This window comes from Mustela nigripes, chromosome 17 (assembly GCF_022355385.1).
Source record: "Mustela nigripes isolate SB6536 chromosome 17, MUSNIG.SB6536, whole genome shotgun sequence".
In the NCBI taxonomy this organism is placed as follows: Eukaryota; Metazoa; Chordata; class Mammalia; order Carnivora; family Mustelidae; genus Mustela; species Mustela nigripes.
In genome coordinates this window covers 55,217,119-55,224,537 of record NC_081573.1, presented here as the reverse complement: position 1 = coordinate 55,224,537, position 7,419 = coordinate 55,217,119, and the positions used below count along the sequence as shown (strand labels likewise).

The 7,419-nt window shown below is 51.7% G+C and overlaps 1 long non-coding RNA gene across 4 annotated transcripts in view; it reads right to left on the bottom strand.

Moving 5' to 3' along the window:
• The window catches only part of LOC132006144 (uncharacterized), an 8,127-nt gene extending 1,341 nt beyond the window's left edge, over positions 1–6,786 (bottom strand). Inside the window, exons 1-4 of one of the 4 annotated variants that reach the window (XR_009400996.1) lie at positions 6,132–6,786; positions 5,860–6,030; positions 3,204–5,143; positions 2,440–2,508 (exon numbers count right to left, since the gene is read on the bottom strand). This is a non-coding gene — a long non-coding RNA (uncharacterized LOC132006144). Of the gene's footprint in view, positions 1–2,439; positions 2,509–3,203; positions 5,144–5,859 lie in introns of all 4 variants that reach the window. The other 3 variants (XR_009400997.1, XR_009400994.1, XR_009400995.1) reach the window with 3 other exon arrangements.
• Between the last annotated feature and the right edge of the window lie 633 nt (positions 6,787–7,419).

The window sequence follows — 7,419 nt, the reverse complement described above, 5'->3', positions numbered from 1 at the left end:
GGAAGCAGAGACTCACTGGGCCCCGTGACTGCTGCTCTGGAAGCAGAGACTCACTGGGCCCCGTGACTGCTGCTCTGGAACAGAGACTCACTGGGTCCCGTGACTGCTGCTCTGGAACAGAGACTCACTGGGCCCCGTGACTGCTGCTCTGGAAGCAGAGACTCACTGGGCCCCGTGACGCCTGGGTGGGGACGTGAACTCCACTCTGACCACCTTCTGGAATGTCACGTTACGAAGCAAACCAGCAGGGAGAAGCTGGAGAAAGGCGCTCTGTTCCAGATGTGGCAATACACAGAAGCATCGCAAATGGTCCCAAGACTCCAACAAACAGAAGGGGAATCGGGGTGCCCCAAGGGTGCCCCGGCCCATAACCTCACACGGCCTGCCAGCCTGACTGAGCCAGGGGCGCGCCTCCAGCCACCCTGGGCCAATGACGGCCTCTCCTTTACATTTCTAGGTTGGTGGCCCTGGGGATCTGGGCGGGCAGGGAAACTGAGGTTGGAGCCGTGTTGAGCTTTGAATCCCCAGGACCAGTGAATGTGACCTTATTGGGAAGTAAGGTCTTGGCAGATAGACGCGGTAAGATGAGATCACCGTGGGTCATGTGGGCTGATCCAAGGACCTGTGTCTTTGTAAGAACAGACTTTTAATGTGAACAGAGACGCTCGGACATAGTATCCCGTAAGGACGCAGAGACACAGAGGAAGAAGAGGCCACAGGACGATGAGGCAGAGACTGGGGCAAAGCAGCCACAAACCAGGGGACCCCAGGACTGTGGCCGCTCTCTCACCACAGGCCAGCCGCCTCAGGGCCTCAGGACGAGGCTCTGAGTTCTCAGCTCCATCTGAGTTCAGGCCAGGGAAAGGGAAAAGAGTCAGTATGGCCCGCACCTGCGCCTTTGCTAGGAAAGCAAAATCTGGGCAGGTTTGCAGTGATTTCTCACGGAGAACACCGTCAACCGGCCACTTCCAGTGGCCAGGGAAGCTGCAGGAGAGACCATTTAGGTCCCCTAAATGCTGGAGACTATCAGCTCCTGAGACTGGCAGAACCCATGACCTGGGGAGCTGGGAGCATGCCTTCTCCTGCCGCTCAGCTCTGCAGGCTAGGGGTGCCGGGCCAAGTGTCAGCGGGTCTCGTTCATTTTTCGAGGCCGGGAGGGAAGTTCTGTTTGCTGCCTCTAGCCCAGCTTCCATAGGCGGCTGGCCATCCTTGGTGCTCCGGGCCATGGAGACCCCTCACTCCAGGCTTTGCCTCGGTTGCCACACGCTGCTTTCCCTGTGGTGGTCTCGGTGCCTCTTCTGGAAAGGACCCCAGTCATTGGATTTGAGACCATCGTAATGCAGCATGACCTTGCCTTAACCTGACGACATCTGCAGACTTTCCACCGAAGGTCACCTTCGCAGCTACCTGGTGTTAACTTGGATATATCTTCTGGGGACACATAAGTTACCCCATAACAGACGTGGATGGAGAGAAAAGGTTTGGGAGTGGTGCTGGGCTGGACCCCCAACATGATGCTTGGGGAAGTGGGCCAGGGAGAGGGCAGCCCGGCAGGAGAACCACGCAGCCGGCCTGGGGTCCGGACCAAGTGAAACTTGATTCCTAAAGCATCCGAGGGCTGCCAACCTCTGGTCTCCTCCTCTTACAAGGTCTGTAAATATCCGTACCATTTAAGCCATCTTAGTCACTGCCTGCAACTGAAGGCATTCTAATGCCTTTTGTTATTGAAATAAAATATGTGACCATAAGTACTGGCACTTGGCGCCTTCATTTTGGGCTTAAACGTTAAATGCTTTCCTTTCCACCAATAAGAAGGAAAATGTCACGCAGTACTCCTTTTTCCAAATGGCAAAGGGGAGTTCTTTTTAAGGACCTGAAACCCCCCAAAAGTTCTTTTAAAATGTAATTTCACAGATCTCTTTGCTGTTATTAGTAAAATCTTGTTACTTTCACAAGTTAAACTGTATATCGATACATCGCCGTTGGACAGAGTTCTCAACTCCCAGGCTTACCTGCTCCGGGAATGGGAAAAAAACCGTGTCCAGACTGAAAGCATGCACTTTCACGAAAATTAAGGTAAATGACCAATAAATGATGACTTTTTAATAAGTAATATCCTTATTGGATAACTTCTCCTGCTAGTGAAATATTTACCATGCTCTCTAAAACCTTCTTAATCAGCTGAAATGCTCAGGAAGCTTTAAATGACTGGCTATCCTTTTGCGGCTTAAAGAGTTGAAATGATTTTTTACTGAAGTACATTTTAATAAGAAGCAAATTGATTTAAAGTGATTCGAGCTTTTGTGGCATGAGGGCTCTTCATGCTCAGCTCTGTGGGCTGGAGGGCCCTCTGCTCATTTCACGGGGCTGCAAAGGTCACCCTCGGCCTTGGTGCCCGCGTGTTTGGCGGAAATTAAGAATCAATTCCTTGTAAATTACCTTAGGACTGACCCAGGCGTGAGCACCGCCTTCTGAGATCCTCCTCCGGGCTTTTTCGGTGCTGTTTTCCTGTGTGGGAAATGACACAGAGGGACAATTACCTGGGGTACTGAAGGACAATGTGGATCGCCAGCCCCCCCCACACCCGCCCCAACCCCGTGGGTACTGGATCGCAGTTTACAGAAGAAGCGGGGAATCTGCAAGGTGATCAGTGCCCCAAGGGGCACTGTTGACTAGTCTGACCCCCAAAGCCAAAGCTGACACCAAGAGGCCCTGGTTCTCACACATAGATGAGATAGGAACCTCTTGGAGAGTGTGTTAAAACTCAGGCCACCCGGCCCCACTCCCAGGGTCTCCGATTCAGTGGGGCTCGGCAGGGCCTGGGAAACTGCATTTCTAACAAGCTCCCGGGAGATGCTGATGCTACCAGCCTGGGGACCCCATTTGAGGAGCCCCATCCTCAGAACCAACTATGGAAAGAGAGGATCCGTAGAATGCAGAAGAATGAATATTGTTAACGCTTTCCTGACCAAAGCAGATGCCATTACAAATCTTTCTGAAGAACCAACCCAGTACAGGGTCCTCTGAGGCAGTGATAAAATCCCAAGCAGTTGTTAGTTCCCAAGGAAGAAAAACGCTTCACACCGCAATGGTGTTCGGTATGTCACGGAGCAGGTAAGCTACGCCATCAGGTTAGTTTCCGAGTGTTTGCCCAGTTTATTACGTCCCTTAGTACAAAAGAGATCCTTTAGCCACGAACTTACCGAACAGGAACTTGTTAGAGCATTGCTAGTCAATTTTCTTTCCCCCAAATTGTTCCAGAACACAGATAAGCTTGAATAAACCGGAGAAATTTCTGGCAGGGTTCGTGGTGAGGAACATTTTCTCAGTCAGTGGCTCAGCTGCATGAGGAAGGTCCCACAGGGTCTGCCCTTTGTGGCTGGGAAGACCAAGTTGGGTGACAGATCCTTGTTAAGTCTTGTCTGCCTTGGGGAACTGAAATTGACCCAGTAAAAGAACCTGACTACATTTCCCTGTGATGATGCCAGCAAAATGTATGTGTTGTGTGACTAACCTTTCGGAAAAGGGGTCCTGGTAGGAGGTCTGGCCCCCAGTACACACTGTGGCCACCCTAACCTTTTTTCCTTAAGGCTGCTAGCAAGATGGCTTGATTTTGACGGCTGGCTTCAGAAGAGCCGGTCTCCAAGATTCTCGCTATAGGCACGGTGAGCCTGGATTCAGAATGAGGAACATCTGAGTCGGGTGCACCCCAGAGACTGCTTTCTCTGTCAGATATGATCTTACAGTACTTCTAGCTTTACGATGTGTGTGCCAGGCCAGTCCCTCGCTCCTGCTGCCTGAAGAACTGGGGCCCAACCTTGCTCTCGATAGATTCTGCCGCAGGATCAGGCAGGTGGCCTTCTGGTTATTTCTGCGAGAGGGGATCATTCGAAGGAACAACCATAATGTATCACCAGGAATGGCTCTTTTGATGATTATCCACAGCCCATCTCAATTAACTGGGGTTTCTTCTGCATTGCATGCCTTTAATTTTAAGGTATTTGATAGTTCAATTTTCGTTCTGGTAATACTCACTGGGTTTTGATTTCAATTTCTAAAGACCTGTCAGAGGTAAGAGGTAATGGAAAGGCATGGTTTAGGAATGGATTATTTGAGGGCTGTTGAGAAGGAGAAAAGCTCCCTCTGGAAAACCTTTGATAATGTCAACAACCTCTGAGGATCCCCTCGAGGTGGTGTCTGAGGAGCCCGGATGCTGTGGGCAGGGCAGTGACCTAAGCCTGAAGTTGAATTTGGAAGCAAGGCATCAGCTGTCCGGACACCTTTCTGATGGCGCTGGAGCAAAAGTGAATGGAACCGAACGCCTCGTAACTTGCACCAGCCTCGGCTTGCCAGGTCGGCCTGGCAGGTGGGCAGGAAGGCGCTTGGCAGAATCCCATCTGGTTTGCTTGGGGCATGACCTTACCCGATGAGCAGCACTAGACAGATCTTCTGGAATGCAGCCCTCGACCGTGGTGCACAGGGGGGCGGAGCACCAAGCCTGCTGGCCGGGGCCACCAGCAGGGACTGGGGCCGCGTGGGTCTGGGTGCCGCCTGGTCATACGGTTTTGAAATGCTGCCCAGGGGACTTCCCTGCACAGCGCAGCAAGGTTGAGAGCAAACCAAGTACCCAGTTAACCGACCTTAGTGGTACAGCTCATAATCTGGAAGCTGCATCTGAGAGGTTGGTGACACACGAGGGGCCGTCCACCCGAGGGCCACCCTTGGCTTTCTGGTCGAATCCTGGCTTTGATCTTTACCTCCTCCCCTCCGAGGATCCAGGAGCTACTGGACGGGGCCTCGTCCAGGCCACAAGTCGGACATGAATGGGTCAAGCTTGGGTTTCTCTACCTTGCCACTGTAGACCCGGGGGGCTGGCTGAGGCTCGGTGGTGGGGACTGGCCTATGCACTGGAGGCTGCGAGCTCCATCCTGTTCCCCGCCCACCAGATGCTGGTCGTGGCCCCAATCTCCAAGTCATGAGAAAGGACAGACAAGAATCACGGAGTTCAGCCCAGCACGCGGGGCCTGCTGTTGTGCCAAAGATGGTTTCAGACGCAGGCATTTAGGGATGGGCCGTGAGGGAGGAACACCTTTGCGGAAAACATGTTTTCCATCTTAAAGACACGGAGAAAGGTGTTCTCTTTCTGTGGGACGCACATGGATGGTACAAATCTGGGTCATGGATGGTCTGGCGGAGGGGTGGCACTCACGCTCCCCAGAGCTGCCCTTCCTGCAGACTTGGTGCCTCACGAAGCCATACCAGCCCTGACGGCTTAGGAGGCTGTGCTTTCTGTTCTAGGCAGCAAAGTGCTTCTAAACACTTGACCCTGAACGCGGGCTATTCTTAATTACTGGGTAATGATAGCGCTCCTCTTCAGAAGACAGACAGTTTTGCTGCTGTGCAATATCAATTATCGGGGCAAACGTATCCACAAAGTAGGAAACTATAAACATGCCATAAAGATCACCACCAGGAAGCGGGGGCGCAGCCATGGGACATTCACGTATGTGGTCTGTGAACGCACTTTGGCCTTGCTCAAGGAGAGAGCCTCGCAGTGTGACATTCCACCAGAGTGGCCAGGGACCCACGGAAACAGATGTTCTCTGTTAGAGATCACACGAATCCCAGGCACCTCTCCTGGTGAAAGCCTCAGTGTATGAAAAGAACCGATTCTCTTCCAGGGGTCAACCTGACTTGTAGAAACAATCTCCCTTCCTCTTTCCAAAGCCATTTGTGGGGCCGAGTTCAATCATAGTCGCTCTGGTTTTTGTTTCTGGGCAGTGACCCCCAGCCCCCCGCCCCCAATCTCCATTCGCTGAAAAGGAGTTTTAAAGAGGCTGTATAAAGGCAGACACTTACCATCATTACTGGTGGACGAAGATTCCAGGTGATGACGGCGTGGGTACCTTTTTAAGACTTCGGTACTCATCTGTGTTTTTTTTAAACCAAGTGACCTGGTAAGACGGTAAGGAAACGGGTCATCGTGGGAGGGGCTCTTTCCTCCCCCCATGGGGGTCTCAGCGAGAATTTCTGTGCGGGAGAAGGGAGGAGGTGTGAGCAAGGAGAGAATATAAGGACCAGGAGGTGGCGTTCCCGGGGGTTCTGTCAAGGCAAACACTGGCGACACTCACCTGCACTTGTTTCTGAGTTGTTCTCAAACGACCTGCCCAGGAGAACACAGAAAAAGATGGTAGTCCGGGTTCTCTCCAAACCCTGCGTGCTTTTAATCCCGAATAAAAATTCACGTCAAGCATGTTTATTATTTAATTTAGGTGATGTTTTGATTGAAAACACAAAATCAGCCTTTTGAAAACTGAATTTCAAAATCTGTGGAGGTCGTGGGTTGGCGAGGCCCAGAGCGCAGGGACATGTGTATCTGGAGGCAGAGGAAACCCAGCTGGGTGCTCCGGCTCCACCCCTGGGACAGCTGCGGGGGGGCGGGGGGGGAGTGGGGGGGTTAGAGGGTCACTGCTGTCAGCTGTGCGACCTCAGTGCCACTCATCCATGGGTTCTTCTGTTTAAACAGACACTGATCAAATTACAACATTAACTCAGAGTTGTCTTGAGGATTAACACAATGTAAATGAAAAGCTCAGCGCAGAGCACTGGTTTGTAATAAACACTTCCGGAAGGTGCTAGACTGTCCACTGTTGCCAGTTAATTTTCAGGGTTAGATCTGACAACAGATGGTGCCAATTCCTCTACTTAAACTGATTAAAATATATAAGCTACCGAATTAAAAAAAGAAAAAAAGAAAAAAGAAACAATTATCCTTAGGGGGAACCTTCAACGTACAAACAGGATGTTAAAAAAAGTTCATTTTACACGGATTGTTGGGAGGACTCAGTTCCCTTAGCAGCAATGTTTCAAGTGCAGTTAGGATCCCAACAACTCACAAGTTAACCTTTCCCTGAAATACAGGATGTTGATTCTGGTAAGGTCACACATGACTGCACTTTACTAGAAACAGCAGAAAATGAAAAACTGATAAATGAGATTAAAGTGTTTTCAAATCCTGTGGCTTGAAGGAAAGCCGGCCTAACTACAGGTCCAGGAAGCTGATGGGGCCTCCAGGTTTGGGAGGGGAGGGCATTCAGTTGAACTGAGGCGTTTTGCTTTGTGCAAGTCCCCTCCGTGCTCATTATATCCCGCAGTCCTAAGGAGATCTTCATGGCCTTTAGGTGGACACAAACCAGTTGGAGAGTAAGAGAGGAACACACTTCCCTGCACAGACCGTGTCCAGAACTGCTAGGGGTCAACACTCGCCATGGCTCCAAGCCTCCAAGGGGGGAGGTCCTCAGCCGCAGAGGGGCCGGTGGCCCCAGGGGTGACCTGGGCTGCAGCCGGAAGGCAGAGACAGGCCAGGGGGCTGTGGCAGCGAGCACCTGCTCAGGGGGTGCGCGGACTGGTGGGACTGAG